This window comes from Alexandromys fortis, unplaced genomic scaffold, assembly GCF_014885135.2.
Source record: "Alexandromys fortis isolate MF-2015 unplaced genomic scaffold, M_Fortis_MF-2015_v1.1 scaffold_124, whole genome shotgun sequence".
Classification (NCBI taxonomy): Eukaryota; Metazoa; Chordata; class Mammalia; order Rodentia; family Cricetidae; genus Alexandromys; species Alexandromys fortis.
In genome coordinates this window covers 1,519,806-1,542,773 of record NW_026067995.1, presented here as the reverse complement: position 1 = coordinate 1,542,773, position 22,968 = coordinate 1,519,806, and the positions used below count along the sequence as shown (strand labels likewise).

The 22,968-nt window shown below is 39.7% G+C and overlaps 1 long non-coding RNA gene across 1 annotated transcript in view; it reads left to right on the top strand.

Moving 5' to 3' along the window:
- The window catches only part of LOC126512428 (uncharacterized), a 50,190-nt gene extending 27,597 nt beyond the window's left edge, over positions 1–22,593 (top strand). Inside the window, exon 3 of the long non-coding RNA XR_007595035.1 lies at positions 22,471–22,593. This is a non-coding gene — a long non-coding RNA (uncharacterized lncRNA). The remainder of the gene's footprint in view (positions 1–22,470) is intronic.
- The last annotated feature ends 375 nt before the right edge of the window (positions 22,594–22,968 follow it).

Sequence of the window (22,968 nt, the reverse complement as noted above, 5' to 3'; positions counted from 1 at the left end):
GCCTAAGATGGGTATCTTTCCGCGCCTGATGTGTTTCTGCATTTGTCACGTGCAGGACTGGTACTGTGAGACTTCGGATGGATTTATCACATTACCGGGATGCTTGATGGGACACCGGAGCATGATTCAGTGCCCAGAGTTAGAGCAAAAGCTCTGTAGCACAGAGATCCAAAATGAAGTCTGCAGGAAAAAAAAAAAAAACAGGGAAGGGGGTAATCAAGTGTGCAGATGCTACAACGCATCTGTCTTGCCTGATTTCCAATAAGTCAGCACAAATAAAATTTCTGATATTTCAGCACAATTTCCTTTTACTGGCTATTGACCTGGGCCCTATTCAAAGCAGGAACCAAAGAAGGGCGCCACGGATGCTGATTCCAGGATTGGGACAAAGGTCAGACTGGAGACAAGCGTGGTTTATGAGGGCTGCGACCCCTCACTGTCTCCCAGAACTCTTACTCTCTCAAGGTCTCTTTTTCTCTTCAGAAGCCAGAAAGCCTCAAGACATCCATATTGCTTATTTTTCTGTTGTAGAAAACTATCAATGTCTGAAACTTGAGCAAAGAATCAAAGTTCTTGACAAAGTATATCACAAATTCTCTTACATTTCAAAGTTTTAAGGATTTAGTGCCTGGACAGTAGATCTCTTGACAACCACCGCCTGCCCTACCCCTACACACCCAGAAGTGGGAATAAACTCTAATTCATATAGAGTATAATCACGGTAGAGCCTTGTGAGTCAACCTATAGTGAGCTATCACTCTCTGCCTTCTGGGATTACCTTCTTCCCAAGAATCATGGCCTATCAAAGACATCAAGCCAGAAACAATGGGGAATGGCATGTTTGGGTTATGAGGACAGTTTCTAGAACCAGTTAGATCTAGCTCCACATTCCACATCATCTTAGTTATCAGCTGTATTGTATCAGATATCATCAGTTAAACTATTTACACCTTCTTGTCTTTATCCTCCAGATGAATGTACTATTTGCCTACTGAGAAGGCTCAACAGGAAAGGCTCTTTTCACCGACACTGATGACCTGAGTGTGAGTTCTAGGAGTCATGTGATGGGAAGAGAGAATGGATCTCTACTCCCCACTCTCTGACCTCTACACCCCTGCTGCTGTGTGCACACTCCCACAAAATAAATGAGAAAATAAATAGGCATAATGGTTTGAGGATTTCTATTGGGATTAACAACATGAGTAAATGTTGAGCACAATACTTAAGACATTCTCTGATAATTTTACTTGTTTTCAAGGCAGGGATAGCTATTTTTGTGATTATATTCTTATTCATATAGAAGGGTTGGGCATGCCAATACTGAAGATGACTAAGACCGGCCCATGCAATTTTGAGTTGAGAGAACCAATAGATGGATGAGGTGAATAGCGAATGAGCTTGAAGCCCAAAGGCAAAGGTGTAATGGGTTTGAAACAGGCATCCATCTTGCTACAAAGGATATTAAGTCAGCCCTCAGTTGTCTTTGCTAATAGAGGGGAGAAGAAGCATCTAAAACAGCAGCTGACTCAACAAGCTGCCGCTTTGTTCCTAATTGAAATCTCCTAAGAGGCATAGACACACAATTTGTCAGATTCTGCTCTCTCTCTCTTGGCTCTGGTCCTGGCCTTGGTTGCTGGAACTCATCTCCACCTCTGAGAACTTAACCATCCTGAAAGTATCCACACCACTGTCACACAGGCCCTTAGGTCTGAGCCATGAGAGGGATTTATTGAGACTCAACCCCACACCCATTTCTCAGCTACTCTCTTACTCAAATGATTACCCTAGTTGTGTAACACATTATTTTAGGGCCAGAAAGTCTGCCCATCCTAAGACAAAATTTCCTTCTTAATACCTCATCATATCTTAAGGGTCTAACCTACAGAGATAAATAAATCTCCTTTAGCAAGTATAATAACTGTAGATATTCCTGGGGAAAAAATAGAATTCTAGTTTTCCTGTAGGTCCTACTTAGTACATTGTACTATATGTTCTATCCATGTTTCCAGATTGCTCCATCAAGATACCCAGCATTCATGTCTTAAATGTGGACTTTTCTTTTGAATCTCTGAGTTCCAGTTTTCTACTCTCTGTCCTTTCCCTCTCCCATGGCAGTTACTTCCTCATGCTGTTTTCAGCCCTGGACAGCACCATAAATATAGACCTATCTCTTAGTGACGAGGCCACCTTTCCTCACTGTGTGGACAACTAAAAGAGACAAGTTAGTGGGGACACAAAGAGAAAACACAGGACACCTTCAAGCTGCTTATTCTTTGGCATGAAGTTCGGGCGGAGTGCAAGTTTGAAAGGAACTTTAGGTAAATATCAACCTTCCATGTCCTCTTTCAGGCTGACTGCCACAAATGTTTGCCTCTCCCTTTTGCTCAGAACTTAATAAAACAGATAGCAAAACTGTAAAGATTTGACAGAAATTCATTCATTATCCAAATAATTATTCAACAATGATTTATTAATTCATTCACACTGCAAATATTTATCACAGCAGGTACTGTCCTAAGTCCCAGAGGGAGAGAGAGAGAAGTTGAAATCAATGCACAGATACATGGTCCTAACCAGAGTACAGTTTTGTACCCACAGGATACTTTGCAAAGTCCAGAGAAAACTTTGGTTGTTACTGCTATTTGGTGAATGTGACTGGCACCTAGGAAGCAAAGGCATTGATTAAACATAGCCTAGTAGAGGAAACCATTGGAAGCCCATGAGAGATAGGGGTTCCCAACTTCTTCAACACCAAGAATATTCCTGTTTCTTTTTGCCTACCTGAACTCTAGCACTTTGAAAGGTTTGGGAGTATGTAGGAACAAGGAACTCAAAATTAACGTAATGTGATTTCCTTTGCATATGAACAGCACACTACCCAGAAATTTGGAAAACTCTGGAAGATTTCATCAGGATAGCATGTTCATAATAATACAGAGATAAAATTATCCCCACTTGAGGATTCCAGGAAGTCATGTTGGAACCTGTCATTTGAGTTAAAGCCTATGTCCTTTTTTCTCATTAACCTACTAGACATTTCCCTACAGCCCAGAGGAAAATCTCCTGCAACAAAGGACTATTTAGCCTCCAATATTGCAGTACCAGGGTTGGTAACCTTGCTGGGAGGGCATCGCAAGTAACATTTGCTGTGTGAGGGTGATAGGAAATGATGGTAGGAGTGAGGGGCACATTCTGTTCCAAGGTCGAATCTAATCTGAGGTCTAAAGAGGAAAGTAGCATTTAACTACGCTGGAAATGTGGATGGGATTTTGAAAGATGGAAATAAAGTTACAGGAAGGGAATAACGTTCTAGCAAAAAAAAAAAAAAAGTGGAGTTTTTAAAATGTGCTTTGGTCTAGGGGGAGCCACAACAGTAAATAAACCAGAATTATTTGAGGAGCAAGATGAAAAAGTAGGGAGAAGGAAAGAGGATTTTTCAGGACTCAAATCCAGGCTGAAGAAGTTTCCCTTTCCTTGTCAGAGTTTATTCATTTAAGCCATCAATCTGGTGAAAGCCAAATTAAATAATACACTTCAGCGCCAAAATAACTTTATATTTGAAAATGGGGGGCGGGGGCAGGTAGGCAGCTTTTAATCGGATATCTGTATGTGGCAGGTGAGAATGTCAAAGTCCAGGGAAGCTTTGTGAGCTGGCCACGCAGAAAGAGTCTGTTATAAAAGATTGGAGATTACTCTTTCCTTTTAACCTGTGCTATTTGATCTATTTAATTGCTATGATTAAAGTATATAAACAAATCAAGTTAAAGATGGAAAGTATATTTTGGCACATGGCTTCCGCCCATGTTCAGTTGACTCCGTTGCTTTAGGTCTGTATGAAACAAGGAAGGGTGATGGAAGAAAACTGTTCACTTCATGGCAGCTAAAGGACAGATAAAAGGAGAAAGAGCCAGGAACAAGATACAACCTTCCAGAGCATCCTTCCAGTGACCTACTTCCTCCAACGGGGCCTCACGTCCCACTTTCTAATTCTTTCCCATAAAAGGGGATCAAGTTATGAAACCATCCATGGATTAATACACTGAAGAGGTTAGGCCCTCACAATCTGCTCACTTCTCAACACTGGGAATTCCCATTGGTTGAAATGAAGCCTACAAAATATGAACTTCAGTGGGCATTTCATACCTAAGTCAGAGTGCAACAGTTCTGTGGTTTCTCTGGTTCTCTTACTGACTCCAGGACACTGCCATCTACATGTTAAACACTTTAATTGTGTTGTCTTGTTTGGCCATGATCCATACTCACTGATGGTATCTACATGAGTTATCCAGGAGGTCATTGGCAGGACCTGGGGAGCTTAGTTTAGCCATTCTCCCCTGCTCCAGTAGATGAGATAGGGAAGTTGGTATAGGGGGAGCAGCTGCATCTCCAGTCAGCAGAACACTTTTCAGAATTGTCAACGGCTGAGCTTCTAATTCAGCACACACACCAGGGATTCTGATGCGTGCCCTGCGGGCTTTCCAAACTGTTCTTACAAAAGTGCTTGCGAATCCCGACTTTAGCCAGGGGCCACTGAGTGAAAGCACAGTTGAGAGAAGCCGTGTAGGCTTGAACGCCCAGATTCTAGCATGACTATTCCTGCAATCCTCAAGTTGGGGGGGGGGCTAGTTTTATCTCTTTTCTACTCTGCGCGTGTGTTCTTGACATAGGTTCTTTCAGAGTCTTCCAAAATTCTATGTCCTGATGCACTGAAGCACACATGAAGCTAAATTAAAGTGATTTCGAGTTCCCTCTTCCTACCTTGTCTCATGCAATACCTCTAAACTATTCAAAGTGCTGAAATTCAGGTAGACAAAAAGACACAGGGCTGTTCTTGATGGTGAAGAAGTTGGGCACCCCTGGCTCTCCTCTATTAGTCCATACTTAATTAGCAGTCTTCTATGTGCAAAGTCAAGCTGTATAAACAGATTCACTCCATAACTTGCCTGTGCCTTACAGGAATGGTGAGATGATAAAAATCAGGTAATAGGGACAAACTACTTAAAGCAATAGCCGGCACACAACAAGTATATCCAGTAATTAATTATCATTGATTTCAGTAGAATTTGGTGAGACAACTTGGAGATATATTGATCTTTATACTTGATCCACAGGGACTGTCACTGGAGAATTTTATGGGTAGCCATTTTTTCCTTTCATTTATAGAACTATGGCCTTCTGCAGAATGGCTCTAAAATCTTAGGTAGGTTTAATGTACACATACCCACTCTAGAACACAGACTCCCAATCAAGGGCTTAACAGTCCTCAATATCCATAAGTTTATTTCTCAAGTCTCAATGTGAATCACCTATTGCCTTATAATAAAACTACCCCTTTAGTGCCAGGTTTTAAAAGACCACCATCAGTGAAACCGGTGGGTTACAATTGCTGGTCTATTCCTTCACTTTGGGGAAGAATTACATCGACATTGTGGTAAAGCTATTCTACAGCGAAGACTACATTTTGTTAATGCATCTTGTCTATGAATGAAAATGGAATATAATAATCATGTCTTTAGAAACACAGATCGCTCAATAGATTCCATCATTTACAGATGGAGTCCATGTTGGAAGAGGGGATAATCAAATGGTCTCTCTCTCTCTCTCTCTCTCTGAAAAAAGGCCAGCAACTTTTGGAGTCTAATGTGTTGTTCAAATTTTCTTTTTCTTTTTTTATTTATTTAAACAACTCCACAAACAACAACAACAACAACAAAACCCCAGGAACACCTCTAAAAGTGAAGCCCAGCAGGGAAGGGGAACACTGTGCAGGACACGTGAGTGAGATATAGTCTTCTATGTACAAACTTAATGTGCCGGTTGTTTTCTTTCGGGAGAGAAAGGAGGGGTTGCGTTAGAGAGAAAGTCCACAGCATAATTAGGAAACAATCAACACGTTTTTCTTGCTGTCCTAATTTTTTCTTCACTTTAAAATGCTCCATTGAGTTTAATTAAACTTGCCCTAGGCTTATAAGCCTAGCAAACTGGGGAACATTATTATTTTTTTTTCTTGAAACTCGCTTTCCGGTCAGAAAGGTTTTCTTCAAGCTGGCCCAGTACTGCTGAACTTCAAGGTTTCAGGGGATGTTAAAACAACTGCAACCAAATTAATGTAGATTATCTTTACTTTTTCCTATTGATCTGAGCAGAGGGGACGGGGAAGCCGAGCACTACCAAGTAAAGCAGTTCTGGTAAAGATGCTCACTCTGGAAGGCGGAGAGGAATAGGTGGTTTTGTGTTGCTATGAGGGAAAGGGATAAAATGGGCTTTCCCTTGATATATAATCACTGTCATTTCAATGGATTGCTGTTAAGAATGTCCTTTCTTCTCTTCGTCTTGATGCCAGCATCTTCTTTGTCTTTGGGAAATGCCATGTCCCTTTCCTAGTGCGATAGTCATCGGCTTAGATCTACTTCCAGCAGGAACGCTTCCCCCTCTCCTCTCCATGGCACAGAGGTTGACAGGTTTCTGACTATCTGAACCAGAAGCAAAGCTCTTCTCTACCACCAATTCCTTGTTCTCCTTTTAAGGTCAAAGAACCATAAAAACAGAAAGAGTTTCATATAAATCACTATCATATGAAAACCATGTAGAGCTTGTCTGTGACTCAGATTCCTTACAGTGCCCCAGATTCCAGGATAATTGGTGTTTCAGTAGATTTGTAGGTTCTTTAGCCTTTAGCTTCATCATTTGTTACTGGGTTGCACTAACACAATCAACAGCCCTGAAGCCTAACTGGCTTGCCCAGCAAAAGGTAGCATCTTGCTCGTGCTAAATGTTGCCTGGAGATTGCCTGATTCTGCATACACTCTCCACTCTTGAATGAATACGCAGCTTCTCTTTGGGAGCTTGTCACCCCGGTGGTAAACAGAAAAGTGCTATAAAGCAACCAACCATAGGAGGGTCCCTAAGTCCTCTGTGTGGGAGCAGCACATGTTATTTCTTACCGTCCTTGGCTCAGGCAAGGATGTCATAGCTGCTGGAAGTGTTCCTCCCCTTCAGATAGGTCCTAACTGGGAGAGACCACAGAGGGGCAGCAGGCATTGGACGGCAACACAAATGGAACTTCAGTTTGGGCAAGTATTAATTGTGCGGCATGGAGACATTCCTGCAGCTCACTGAGGTTCAATCAGAGATTTTATAAAAAATGAATTTGGGGAGATTATTCTGTAACTAGCTATGGTCATCACTGAGGGAAGTTTTTGTATCTATTGCTAAGGAAAATTAAGTTATTGTACACAAAGCATTGGAAAAAGTCATTGCTAGATATTAAAATGGAAAATGAGGAGGTAACAACATGGATTTTAGACAAACATCTTTATTTACTACATGAAAGGTTAAGTCTGATGATGAGTCAGTGGATAAAACGAAAACTAGGAAATCATTTAGAAGGTTATTATGGTTGTTCTGGGGAAAGGCAATTGTCCTCGTTAGCTTCACTGGTCAACCGGCTGCAGTCTAGAGTTATCAGAGAGGAAAGCCTCAGTTGAAGAATTGTCTAGATCAGATTGACTTGTGGCCAAGTCTGGAGTGCTGTTGATTATCAGTTGATGCAGGAGGGCTCAGCCACTATTGGCCAGAAGCATCCTTAGACAGGTGAACTGAGCTATATAAGAGAGGAGCTAACAGAAGAATAAATAAATATTTTAATGATGGATGTTTCCCAGGGCTTAAAGAGCAAGGACCCTGAAAATGGCTTCTCACAATTAGAAAAAGAGGAAGTTGTCACAGGAATAAGTAATGAGTTCTGTATAGTTTCATGAGTGCTGTACATAAACTCAAAACAGTCCTAAATTGGGAGGCAAAAGGGAAAGGATTGAAGGATTATTTCAATATTTCTAGTGGCCATGATCCAAGGAGAAGCACACTATAAAAGCCATTGATGCTCATGACCTCAAAAGACCAGGAGATTTTACTGAGAATAAAGGAATATTGATTGACAAGACACACAGAAATTGAGAATACAAAACCCATTCCCAGTTTAAGTCAGAGGTATCCCAAGCCTGGAAAATAAATAAAACACAAAGTCATCCCAGTGAAATAGAAAGTGAATTTTTAAGACTCACTTAAGTTTCAGGTAACAAAGAAGATAGAAAATGTATTTTGTGTGTAGATTCAAGATGTAGTGGGACTGGAGAGATGACTCAGAAGTCAAGAGCACTTGCTGCTCTTGAAGAGGATCTGTATTTTGTTCCCAGAACCCACAATGTTACTCAAAACTGCCTGTACTTCCAGTGCCAGGAGACCTGAAACCCTCTTCTGGTCTCCATGGCCACTGGGATTGTATATGGTACATACATTTAGGCACTCACAAATACAAACAAAATAAAGTAAAAAAAAAATAAGTAAGACTTTTCAAAGTGCAACTAGGGAGCTGTTTGCCTAGGAGATGTTCTGGGAATATGTTTGTGCATGTGTTTCCACACATGCCTCCATGGTGTCTGCATGATACTAGGTTCTTTATGTTTGCTCTGGAAACTCCCCTCAATCTCATGGCAATGCTCATTCTGACCTCATTGCTCTCCTCTCTAAAGGCTCAGCTAATATTTCTACCTATGTCTAAATCTTTCAAGGCCCAGTTTGAGTCATAGTTCCGTTATGAAACACTCCCTGATTATAACCAGCTTTCTGGACTGTTCTATTCAATGCACCACTGTGCACTTTTGGAATGTCTCAATGTGGGGTGCATCATTATAAGCTGTAAATGAATCACTGTGTTGACTTTGCTCCTCTAAATAGCTTGCAAACTCTTTGAGAGCCTGATCCGTGTGGTGGCTATTATGTTGGCTTCAATTTATTGCCTCATCCTCATGCTTTGAAGGAAGGGCCTCTTGCCAACTGTAGCTATATGTTTCTGTTGGAAATCGAGGTTGCTAGTTAAAATATTTACTCCAACCCTTATCACAAAGAAATAACTGGGTAGCCAGATCTCAATTACCCACGTTCGTTACCAACCCCTGCCTATCATGGTGACTTGCCCACAGGATGACTAACAAGTGTCTCTCTCTAGAATTAGCCAAGTGGAAGATGGGAAGGAAGAGAAGACTTCCTGTTTGTTTGGTTCCTGTCATTAGGATGGAACTCCTCAGTTGACAATAGGCTTATCTCTGGTGAGAAACACTGTGTATCAACATAGAGCACATAGACATTTGATCAAACACTGTATGTGTCCTGTGTGTGCAGACATGCATGCATGTGTGAGCACATGTGTGTATGACCACAGGCATGTGAAAACAAGGAAGATAACATCAGTTGTTCTGCAGAGGTAGCTTTCCTTAATATTTTTTGAGACAGGGTCTTCTATGCTAAATAGCTTACAAACCTTTTGCACTGGAACTAACTAAAGAGCCTAGGCCAGCTAGTCAGTGAGCCCTGGCATCTCTCTCACCTTTATTCTCCAGTGCTGGGATTGCAAGCAAGCACCATTATATTCAGCTTTTCAAATAGGGCTTCTGGGGGTGGAACTGAGCCGTTTCTCCATCTCTGGAGTCAAACATTTTTAGTGGACATTTCCATGAGATTTCTTTTTTGTTAGATTATCATTTTAGTTGGTAGTTGGTAAAAGAGTTTGCCCACTGAAATTTGAGTGGTTACCATACAAAGAATCAAAGTTTTGATGAAACCAGAAAGGCTGATGCTCCTTTGAGTGATTCTTCTGCCTCACTACCCTTGAGTTCAAATGTTGTCTCTGTTTCCTTCCCTTGGTGAGACTGAGATTCCAGCTCCTCCTTGGTCTCGATTCTATCAACCTTCCTTCTGGAACTGTATCAGTCCTGCTAGGTTTTAGCCTCAGAATGGAGACAAAGCCATTCTCTACCCCTGGTCTCAGCCTTCTGCAAGCCTCCATGTATCCACAACCTTGTGACTCCTTTCCAAATAAGGAAATGGATAACGAATAAAACTGACACCTAAAGAGGCAGAAAAAAGGAAAAATGTAACTTTAGTGTACTGTGCCTTAAGATGCTATCCCACTCTTGATGTCTATGTTTGCAGTATCATTTCCTTCCGTTCTGTGAGCTAACCCAGAGCCTGCCAATAAATTCTCTTCTGGTGCTTTAACTAGCCTGAGCTGTGCTTCTGTGCCTCGTAACCCGAAGAATCTCACTGTGGACGCCTGTTTTAAGTGCCTGTACCTCTCTTTACACTAAAGACTGCTGAGAACAGAGCTGTTTCAATAAAACTTGGTGATTGATTGATTAATATTATTGGACTTACACTACCTCTCTTGGCTCAGGTTGTTCCTGATTTATTCCTGGCCATCTCGATATTATATTCTTAGTCTCATATTGAAGAAAATTTATCCGGACTTTTCCTAGGAGAGGATCCAACTTTGAGAAAACAGCCTAGATTCACAAAAAATAAAACAGATTATACAAACTGGAAACTTTTGGCTGAAATCACAAAGATGATATTGGCCAAAGGCTAGATTGTTCGATGATGATTTGATCTTGAGTCCCGATAGTGCAAACAATAAAGTGCTGGGTGCAGCAACTTGCAAAATCTTGATAGCTAAATTAATTTAAATTGGATGAATATGTAGATCTTAAATATTCGAATACAGGAAATATGGGATGACTGTAATATGGGAGGTATCTGTTTGGGATGTGAAGACTGGATAATCAGATAATGGGGGATCAGTTTAACTTCGTTATTGAACTGTCTTCGCTAATAGTATCTAAAGGGGTAAACAGCATGTTAAGGAAATCTTCAAAGCATCGGTAAGAACATTAATAAATTAAACAAAGGACTTCAAGAGCTATGAGAGATATGCTGACAAAATAAAAGTTAGAATTTTAGAGGGAAAAATATTCCTCAGATCACTTAGATCCCAAATGCTTAATTAGAAAGAAAAGGAGAGTGAGTAAGTAAGATAAAGTTGTCAGATCTTAAAAGGATGCTAAGGCTCTCGTTAATTACACTGGGAGGCACGGAGATACGACAGCCTGAAAGGAAGTAGGGGTACCATGGCGCATGTTCAGTCACACCACGTTTTTAAAGATGGAAAATGCATGCACAATCTAATACTGCACATGACCTTGAGAATCAATAATGCACCTAACACTTTCCTCTCACTTGCTCCTGCCTGATAGAATCAGAATCACAAGCTCTCCCCCCCCCCAGCTTGGTTTGTACCTTTTAGGCAAGCATGGGATGACTATAATATGGGGAGGTGTCTGGCTGGGATGTGAAGACAGGATAAGCAGATAACGTGGATTGTTTTAACCCTGTTATTGAACTGTCTTCGCTAACAGTATCTAAAGGGGTAAACAGCATGCTAAGGCTTCAGGCACAAGGATTTGAACACCAGCGTAAGCTGAATACATTAAAATGGAATATACTGTTTTGCAGCAGCATAGGCCCGATCCTTCAGTGAACATTGAAAAGAAGACTGCTCATTTCTCAGGGAGTCCTTTAGATGTCCAGCTGGTCTGATCATCCTTCAAGTCAGGCATCATTAAAGAGATGATAATCATTTGATCATACTGAATGAAAGGTAGTCTGGGAAATAGTGTCTAACTGTGTGTTCAAAGGGCGGGGGGAGGGGGGAGAGCAGAATTTTAGAGTTATCTGGCATTCTCCATGACAGGCATTGAAGAGTCAAAACCCTGAGAAACCGTGGGATCTCTTCTCTGTGGTTTAAGGAAAGAGAGGCCCCAAAAATATATTCACTAATTGCTTTTGTGAACTCTTGGGGGAGATTTACCACAGACTCCCCAAAACCTTCATAACATCATAGACCCTCATGAAGAATAAAACGGAAAAAGTATATGTAAATGCCTGCACACCAGACTACTAGCAAATACAAAAGCTAAATTCAGATCTGTCTTATTTTATAACCAAACTAATTCTCCAATCTACAGGACAGAGGGTAGATGGAATGAGCCCTATGCTCTTTCATAAAAACCACTCATAAGCTTATCACTAACTTGGCTCTTGGTTTCTCACTTCCCATCTACCATTAGTGAGAGCTTGCTCTTGGGATCCTCACTTCTTTCAATCTTTACAATCTCTCCCAGGAAAGATGTATCTATTTTCCATTGTTCGCAAATTTGGAAAAAAGAATCCCGCAAGTAGGCATGTAGCAGTTCCTGACATGCATACCACACATGTCACATAATATGCATGCACGCAGATACATACCACATGCACACAGAAGTGTGTAAGCAACATGTGATGACATGGGTGTCAATGGCATGGATACCAGAGAAGGCCAGAATGATATGCCTTGACAAAGTGTGGCTTATGTGCTGCTTGGACCCAAACTCAAGTTCTTTTGTGTACATATTAAGTGCTCACTTTGAACCAACAAGCTTTATATTCAGGTACGTACTCTCTCAATCCCAAAAACTACAACTTATCTTTTAAAAGATGCTCAGATCCAAGTGCTGTGGTACATTCCTGTAACCCCAGCCATTGGACGCAGGAGAGGGCATGGAGAACATCAAGGGGAAGGCCAGCCTGAGATACACAATTGCAAGCTGCTGCTTGAGAGTAGATGGCAATGGGAAACATGACAGACAGGAACCCATTCAAGTACTGTGGGAAATATATCCCAAATAGAAGAGATGATGGACTGGGCCACACCTCTTGGGTGGGAGGTGACGTAGAACTGATTAAAGCAGTGGTGGTTCTACTTGGACACAGAGTTAATAAAAACTGTTTTTTGGTCAATGTTGTACATCATGAGAAAATGAAACTCCAAACAAGGATGAATCTTGGTTTCGGGACTTCAGTGAATGAATAGTGAATTTGGAATTCAATAATCCTAGAAGAGAAGGTGGGAGGGGATATGTTTAAGGTGGAACTGACCTTCCTGTGTGAGAGTGAGATGCTAATTACACAATTTAAAAATGAACATCCTGGGATATAATCACACAGTTGGAATATGGATCTCAGGATGTAGGGATCTGGAGTTGCGGGGACAAATCAAGGCTGTAACTAAGAAGGCTTTCAGGTCTAACACTCATTAAAAAGACCTGATAAGTTTATGAGGGAGGGAGTGAAGAGTGAAGAAAGGGAGGTTCTTGGAAGGGAACAGGAAGATGTTCCTCCACTCGGAGATTGGGAGCATCCCTATAACTGCAAACCAGCAGATAGCAGGGTTGGAAGAAAAGCAGAGAAGAATGCTGGGAAAGTTGTTTAGAGAAACTGGTCTGGGAGAAGGAGGATTTAGAGCCAGCTAAACAGCCACTGTCCTTCAGAGAGCAGGAGGGAAGGAAGGAGACATCTCAGATGTAACAACCCAAGACTCAGTTCCTTGAGGTGAATTCTCTTACAGCAGCCTACGGCTCATTTTTTCCCAGGGTTCCTGGTCAGTCCTCATGTAGCTCCTTTACTGTTCTCCCAGGCCAACAACTTCTAGTTCATAGTTGCTTCCAACTAAAGAATAGTATTAAACAACCATTTTAAGAAAAGAGATGATTAGATCTTCACTTAATAGAGGTTTTTTTCCCCATGCCATCAGCGTCATTACATAGCCACTGTTGGTGTCTTCTTTGTCTAATCTTTTCTAGTAAAATCTACAGGAGCCATTGAAGCCATAGCTGTGTGTGCGCGCGCACACACACACACACACACACACACACACACACACACACCACATACCGGTTCTCTGCTTGGCAACCATCCAAACCATCTACTTTCTTCACTTCTGTCTCAGCACATGAGAAACCTGAAATGGGAAGGCAAAGTGCTCACTGGCAAATGGCAGAGCCAGGACCCCAGGGTGCTTAAACCCAGAGCCTATGATCTTAATCACCTCCCCACTTTTGATTTAGTGACTTTCTCGTGCCTGGTGCACTCTCAGTAAAACAAATTTTATTTTATTTAAAGCACCCCTCCCCAAGGGCACGTATTAATATTCTAAGAAAAAAGTTGTAAATCTTCCACAAATTCCTATGCTATCTATCTCCCGGAAAAATATTTCATCTAATGCCTCCGTTTTTAAACTCCTTTAGATATGAGTGTAATTGTGCACTTCCATGTCCATCCTTCCAACAAAAATGCTCTCATTGTTTCCTGAAGAATAAGGAGACTTGGGGTTTAGGTTTTGGTAGGGTATAATACAGATATAATACAAGCATGCCTATGGTTTTCATTATGATATGATATACATTTCCTTACTGTTTACATCATTTCTCTGGTAAAGCTTTCATGGCTTGTATCTATAAACTTGGTTAAAAGCTAAATTATATTTCTATATCTGAAAGTGAGAGATGCCACTCTACCCATTACCTTTATTGCCTTTGAGTCTCTAAAACTGTTAGGATCTGCCATTTCTACCTTTGTTAAATCATTGTGTTTATATAATGTTTATACACCATGAGTTCTATTTGGACTATATTGATCATTTTCTCCTAGTAATATTTGTGGTACAAGCACTGTTAGCTAAAATGTTTAGTATCATAGATTTTTAGATTCAGTTTTCCAATTTTGATGGTAGAAAATGAAAAAGAGGGAGGAATTGGTGCTTCTTCTAAACCAATGTAACTGGGCTCAGCTCCATTTACCTCTTTACAAGATATCCATTTCACTTTTCAACTTAATGAAAACCAGAATAATATTTTAGTAGTCATGAAAATTGTACTCAACCATTATTTTTGGGTAATACATGTTTTTTGTTCTAGTTGTAGGGTTTCTATCTCATCATAAAATGTACATTTTTATTCCAATGGCTTTTTCAGAGACTAGTCCTCAAGAACCAATAGGAACATTCTCGTAACTTGACAACTCAAACTCAACCAAGCTTCCCACTTTTCCAGTTGCTCAACAAATATAACTCAGAGCTGCCATATTGAAATTCCTTTCCCAACATAGCAAATAATTTGAGAAGTTAAGTTTCCTTTATAAATTTCACAGAAGCCCAGCAGCAAATTTCCAGTGTCCAATGAGACTGCTTTAAAAAATCATGTGTTCAAACTGATGAACAAAAATAAACATGAAAATGCACAGCACCTCTGTAAATTTACACAATTAAATTTGTCATTAGAAGTAAGACTTTAGGTCATATCTAAGTATTGATTAACCCCTAATTTATAGTCATTCTCATCTCTCAGCCTACCTTTTACCTCAAACATTAATTTTCCTTTTTTATTATAAAAATGACAAACAATCTATATCCCTGGTTGCATTTATCTCTTTTCACTTCCTAGCTACCAATCTCACCACCTTTGATGTGTTTACCAGAACACTTCCTCTCTCCACAAAGCCTACCTTGATTTCCCAAGGATGAGCAAGTTAGAGACTGCATAGCATTTAGCAGTCCTCCTATCATAATATTGACTACATCTGAGCATCCTGCTTTCTTTGACTTCCATTAACAACCTAGTTTAGGTAATAAGGACAGTGACTTATCTTACATGTTTTGTAACTGTGTGTAAAAACTGAAATATGTCATTAAAACAGGTAGATAAATAAAATATTTCTATGATGATAGATCTGGTTGAAGAGTTCAGGCTTTCTTAAACCAAAATGGCTGTTCTCTCCAAGACCTTTATCATAAAGGGGTGTTGAATTTTGTCGAATGCTTTTTCCGCATCTAATGAAATGATCATATGGTTTTTTTCTTTCAGTCTATTTATATGGTGGATTACATTGATAGATTTGCGTATGTTGAACCAGCCCTGCATCTCTGGGATGAAGCCTACTTGATCATAATGGATAATTTTTCTGATGTGTTCTTGAATTCGGTTTGCCAGTATTTTATTGAGAATTTTTGCGTCGATATTCATGAGTGAGATAGGCCTGTAATTCTCTTTCTTGGTTGGGTCTTTGTGTGGTTTTGGTATCAGGGTAATTGTAGCTTCATAAAAGGAGTTTGGCAATGACTTTTCTGTTAGCGTGGCTGGATACAAGATCAACTCCAAAAAATCAGTTGCCTTCCTATACACTAAGGATAAGGAAACAGAGAGGGAAATCACAGAAGCATCACCTTTCACGATAGCCACAAAGAGCATAAAATATCTTGGGGTAACCCTGACCAAGGAAGTGAAAGATCTATTTGACAAGAACTTCAAGTCTTTGAAGAAAGAAATAGAGGAGGACACCAGAAAATGGAAGGACCTCCCTTGCTCTTGGATTGGGAGGATCAACATAGTAAAAATGGCAATTCTACCAAAAGCAATCTATAGATTCAATGCAATCCCCATCAAAATCCCATCAAAATTCTTCACAGATCTGGAGAAGACAATAATCAACTTTATATGGAAAAACAAAAAACCCAGGATAGCCAAAACAATCTTATACAATAAAGGAACGTCTGGAGGCATTACCATCCCTGACTTCAAACTCTATTACAGAGCTACAGTATTGAAAACAGCTTGGTATTGGCATAAAAACAGAGAAGTCGACCAATGGAATCGAATAGAAGACCCTGACTTTAACCCACAAACATATGAACACCTGATTTTCGATAAAGGAGCTAAAAGTATACAATGGAAAAAAGAGAGCATCTTCAACAAATTGTGCTGGCAAAACTGGATGTCAATCTGTAGAAGAATGAAAATAGACCCATATCTATCACCATGCACAAAACTCAAGTCCAAGTGGGTGAAAGACCTCAATATCAGTCCAAACACACTGAACCTGATTGAAGAGAAAGTGGGAAGTACTCTAGAACACGTGGGCACAGGAGACCACTTCCTACGTATAACCCCAGCAGCACAGACAGTAAGGGCCTCATCGAATAAATGGGACCTCCTGAGACTGAGAAGCTTCTGTAAAGCAAAGGACACTGTCGCTAAGACAGAAAGGCAACCCACTGACTGGGAGAAGATCTTCACCAACCCCTCAACTGACAAAGGTCTGATCTCCAAAATATATAAAGAACTCAAGAAACTAGACCGTAAAAGGCTAATCAACCCAATTATAAAATGGGGCACTGAGTTGAACAGAGATCTCTCAACAGAAGAAGTTCAAATGGCCAAAAGACACCTAAGGTCATGCTCAACTTCCTTAGCGATCAGGGAAATGCAAATCAAGACAACTTTAAGATACCATCTTACACCTGTCAGAATGGCAAAAATAAAAAAACACCAATGATAGCCTTTGCTGGAGAGGTTGTGGAGAAAGGGGTACACTCATCCATTGCTGGTGGGAATGCAAACTTGTGCAACCACTCTGGAAAGCAGTGTGGAGGTTTCTCAGGAAATTTGGGATCAACCTACCCATGGACCCAGCAATACCACTCTTGGGAATATACCCAAGAGAGGCCTTATCACACAACAAACGTATATGCTCTACTATGTTTATAGCAGCATTGTTTGTAATAGCCAGAACCTGGAAACAACCTAGATGCCCTTCAATTGAAGAATGGATGAAGAAAGTATGGAATATATACATATTAGAGTACTACTCAGCAGTAAAAAACAAGGACTTCTTGAAGTTTGCAGGCAAATGGATGGAAATAGAAAACACCATCCTGAGTGAGGTAAGCCAGACCCAAAAAGAGGAACATGGAATGTTCTCACTCATATTTGGTTTCTAGCCATAAATAAAGGACATTGAACCTATAAGTTGGGTTCTTAGAGAAGCTAAATAAGAAGGAGAACCCAAAGAAGATCCTGAATATTTCTCCTGAATATTAAACTTCATCAGGCGATGAAAGGAGACAGAGACAGAGAACCACATTGGAGCACCGGACTGAAATCTCAAGGTCCAAATCAGGAGCAGAAGGAGAGAGAGCACAAGCAAGGAACTTAGGACTGGGAGGGGTGCACCCATACACTGAGACAATGGGGATGGGGAACTCACCAAGGCCAGCTGGCCTGGGTCTGAAAAAGCCTGGGTCAAAACTGGTCTCGCTGAACATAGCGGACAAGGAGGACTACTGAGACCTCAAGAACAATGGCAACGGGTTTTTGATTCTACTGGACCTAGTGGTTTTGTGGGAGCCTAGGCAGTTTCGTGGATGCTCACCTTACTAGACCTGGATGGAGGTGGGTGGTCCTTGGACTTCCCACAGGGCAGAGAACCCTGATTGCTTTTTGGGCTGACGAGGGAGGGGGGCTTGGTTGGGGGAGGGGGAGGGAAAGGGGAGGCGGCGGTGGGGAAGAGACAGAAATGTTTAATAAATAAATAAATTAAAAAAAAAAAAGTAAAAAAAAAAAAAAAACCAAAATGGCTGGCTGGGTTTAGCCAGCTGGTACTTAACTGGTTTAATGACTCACCTGAGCAAATTACCAATTATATTTGAATTTCAGATTTTTGTCTATGAAAATTAAAGATGGAAATATACAATGATTTTTTATAACAATGTTATGTAGCATTATATTTGGTATATAAGGGCACTCAGTAGATATCTGTCTTGGTTATTACTGTTGCTAATATACTGATAGGAGCCTTAAGTAATAAGATATGCTCACAGATCAAGGTAAGAATTAATTTTGTCATAATGGTTATGAATTTCAATGATAACCTCAAAACTAGTTATGTAAAGCTTCGTTGAGTAAAAAGAGAATGACATCTTGAAATTATAGATATAGTTATTTAACCAAGATTAAGATACAAGTTGTCATTGGCCAATAATAAAATAGTCTTCTAAATATAAAAAAGGATGAACATTGTCCCTTTATGTTAATCATCACTGATTGAATAAATACAAATTAACTACATATACCTAAACATGAAAATCAATCAATGCCACCATTAAAATGAAATTACTTCAAAAAAATAAAGAAGCTTACAAGAATGCATCTTATCTATAGAGACAACGAAAGAAAACACCAAGGTAGGAAACAAAGCAAAATTCACAAAATGTGAAAAGTACGAGACCAACCACACTCATCACATAAACAAATGTGTGATACAATTATGAATGCGACAAGATATAGAACCACCCAGAAAGCAAACCTGTGGGCATGCCCTTGAGGATCATCTAGATTAGACTCTGAATAATTTTCAGAAAAGTTTTTCTAGATTAAGTCACTAGAGCTGAGAATAGGCAGCATCCTATGAGCTGAAATCCTGGACATAACAACAACAAAAAATATGTGGTTTCTCAACACTGGTTACTGAGCTTCCTGACTGTGGATGCCATCTTATCAACTGCCTTAGCTTCTGACTCCAGGATTCCCTTCCCACAATGATTTGTACCCCTGAGCTGTGAGCTGAAACGAACACGCCCTTTCTGAACTGCTATTATCAGGGATTTTATTGCAACAAGTAGCTAACACAGTATGTGAATACATTTTGTGTCTTACCAATATGAAACTTCTGAGAATGATAGGTTGAGAAGTTAGTTCCATCATCATATAACAAAACAATTCTATATGTGTTAAAATGGAAGAGTCATTAACACTCAGAAATTTTTATAATTTTAAGTTTTCTATAATAGACAGTTATTATTTTTTAACTAGACAGAAAGTAGATTGGATTAATTATGTTAAGCTCTTATTAGAATATTCGTCACAGAGTAAGCTCAATTTAAGGGCTGGTTTATAGTCATCATCATTGCTATGGCTGTGCCAATGCCTTCGGAGTGATATGTCAAAGTCAAGATACTAGCAATAGTTTTGCAATGTGAAAATTCCAAGGCTTTACAGCATGGCTGGTCGTATTTGTGGGCAGTCTCTAGGGTGAAATCCCATGTACTGATTTCAGTTCTGTGTGGTGTGGCTCATTCATCATCATCATCTCCCTTATTTGGAGACTAATGAGTGGCATATCAAAGATACTTACTTCCATTATTTTCACTACAAGAGCAATAATGATATTTAAATTGCTCTGCAGTTTATAAAGTGGCTCCAGTTCTCTTTTCTGAGATAATAGAAAAATTAAGCAAATTATCATTTGCATTCTCTGTCCTCCCCATCATGTAAATTCAGCTATTGTGTTGATTTAGACCAGCCATTGATTTGTATGTGAGGCTCTTACCAGCTGTTGTGTATAGTATAGAGGGGAATGAAAGTGTGTGTGGTTCTTGTCCTCTGGAAGCTTACTTTTTATTGCAGACAAGATCTAACGCATTGCCCAAACTGAAGAAAATAAGCTGAATTTTACTGAGCTTATGGTTTCAGTGGGTAGAATTCCATGAAGGCAAAGCAAAGGCATGAAATCATGAACAACTAAGTAGTCACATCTTGACTCAAAATAGCACAAGTCTTCAAATTTCAAAACCTGACCTCAGGAAAACACATTCTCCAGCAAGGCCCTACCTTCCATAAAAGCATCAAATGGAAACCAAGTATTCAAACATATGAACCTACAGGAGCCATTCTCATTCAAGCTGCCACATCCTACTTCCCAGTCCGCATAGGCTCATGGCCATAGCCTAAGGCAAAATACAATTGGTCCACCTTCTAAAGTCCCCATTGTCTTTTACAGTCTCAATAGCCTTTTAAAGCTCAGAATACAACATCTTTTGTGAGACTTATTCAATCTCTTAATCATAACTGCTGTAAAATCAAGAGCAAATTCCATGCAGCCTTATGACATGCAATGGCAGAGAACACACATTACCATCCCAAAAGGGAGAAATGGGGGCAGAGTGAGGAAATATTGGACAAAAGAAAGAGTGCAACATAGCAAGACAACTCCAAACCCCTTGACTTCAAGTCTGAAGTGAAAGGGCTTGTATCTTGTTCTACCCTTCCAGCTTTGCTGCCTGCAAGATTTCTCTCTCCTAAATACCCACACCTGGGTCTGATGTTGAAGAAATAGTCTCTCTCATATATGATCTCATTAGTTGAGTTTTCATACAAGTAACCGTAATTACCACGGCCTCAGAATACATCATACAAAGTCTTATATGTGTGTGGTATGTGCAAGTTCATGTGCATTCGTTTACACACATGCACAGAGATACATTATAGATGATCAAAAATTAACATGAATTAATATTTTAAATAAAAACCATAACTCAAATGTCTAAATAACTCAAAGCACCTATTAAGCATATAAATTTATTTACACATAAATAAGTTTATTTTTCTCAGTAAATCTTGATTATTTTATATATTTCATTTTTAATGATATATGCAGAACCTGACTAAGAGCTGCCCTTCTAAACTGATCAAGTTGAGTTTAAACCTTCTCCGAAGTTTTGTCTACATCTGATATTTGTGTCAAGTCTGCCCCCAATGTTTTTCTGACTAACCATAAATTCTACTGGGTCAGTTATTAGGATAACTCTGCTTTCACGTTTGTGGAAAACAGAGACAAATATTCTTCTAGTCTTCTGAAATGTATTTCTTTCTTTCTTTCCATTGCATAGGACCAGAAAAAGCAATAGGAGAAACTCCACTGCAAAAGGAGACTGGGTCTTTGTTTCCTAGCCACCCAGACCCGAATAATCACATAAAACTTTATTAATTACAAAACTGGCCAACGGCTCAGGCATTTTCCTAGCTAGCTATTACATCTTAAATTCACCCATTTCTATTAGTTTATATTTCACCATAAGGCTTGTGGTTTGTTACCTCACACATCTTGCTTCTTGGGTGGCTACATAGTGTCTGCCCGGCTCTGCCTTCTTTCTCCCTGTATTTAGTTTAGTTTTCCTACCTTGCTATATTCTGACCTACCATAGGCCAAAGCAGCTTCTTTTTTAACCAATGATAATAAAACATATTCACACCATACAGAGGGCAATCCCACAACCACCTTTGTTGAGATTTCAGAAACTCCTTATAATCACTTCAAAAATGTTCAAAAAATACTTGTCTGTTTCTTTTCTAAACACTTGCTCACCGAATGGAAGCTTCTAGTATGTATAAAAACACACCACAGAACACTGTTTCCGTAGACAAAAACTAACAGCCTCTCTAACCTGACACAAAGTTGCTCTCTTGTCAAATGCTTTTGTGCTATTACAAAAAAATTTAAATGAATGCAATGAGGATTTTCAAAGCACATTAAAAATGGTTATCTGATGGTATCCATTACTGAAGGTCTTGCCCAGACTCTTCTCCCAACTAGCCAGAAACCTGGTTGTTTTGTATCTTCTTTATTCAACAGCAAATCTGAGCCATATTTCATTCAAACTGCTCACAAGGGGGGATCTTGGGAGGCAATTTTCAACCCTGTGATTTTAGAATCTATTAAACCTCTTGTTCTTATAATTATCTTCACATTTTCTCCATTACTTAATATAGAAGGCAGAATAAAGAAGCTGCAATTTTGATTACAAGATTGTTTTAATCTCATTACTTCTTCATATCCACGTTTTCTCTTTAATTTCTAATTTGAAACATATTAAAATAATAAAAAATTTTCAATGATTTTAATATTAATTATTTGATAGGCCTAAGATCCTAATCATTCAAACATCTTATGTCAATGAAGCACCTACAATTTTAAACACTATGAAAAACTGTTATAATTTATCGAATAAATTAAGAGCATTATATTTAATTTGATAATGCAACAGTTATCAAACTGAGTATGAAGAAGAGAAATAGCACATTACTGGAACCCCTAAAATAGAGCTTCCTACTCTTTGCTACACAGAGTGACCTGGTGTCTTTCATTTCACAGTCACGGGACACACTGTGAGACAGCCATGTGTCATTGCTACACATAACTCTGACCCGGGAACTGCATCGTCTTCTTAGACACAAAGACCAACAACATACTGACCTCAAGAAGCCCACAGGTCAAAACCTGAAGCATCATCGACACGGTGAGGTGAATAAGTGTGTGTGTGTCTGTGTGTGTCTGTGTGTGTCTGTGTCTGTGTGTATGTATATGCCTGTGTGTCTCTGTGTGTCGGTGTGTTGGACCATTTAGGAATCAGTGGCTCTTCCTGAGTTTATTATTATTATAGAAGTACCCTTTGATGGCTGTGGTGTACAGCTATTTAACCTTTGCAGATTATTTATTCTGTATTGATATGTATACAATTTCCTCTGCTTTGATAGTTTACCAGACATCATGAAAGGGTGGCACAGGGGGAGGTTGCAGGCCTATGAAGGTTCTATTATGCTCTGGTTTGCAAACTCTAATTGTTGTGCATATATGTACATATGCATATAT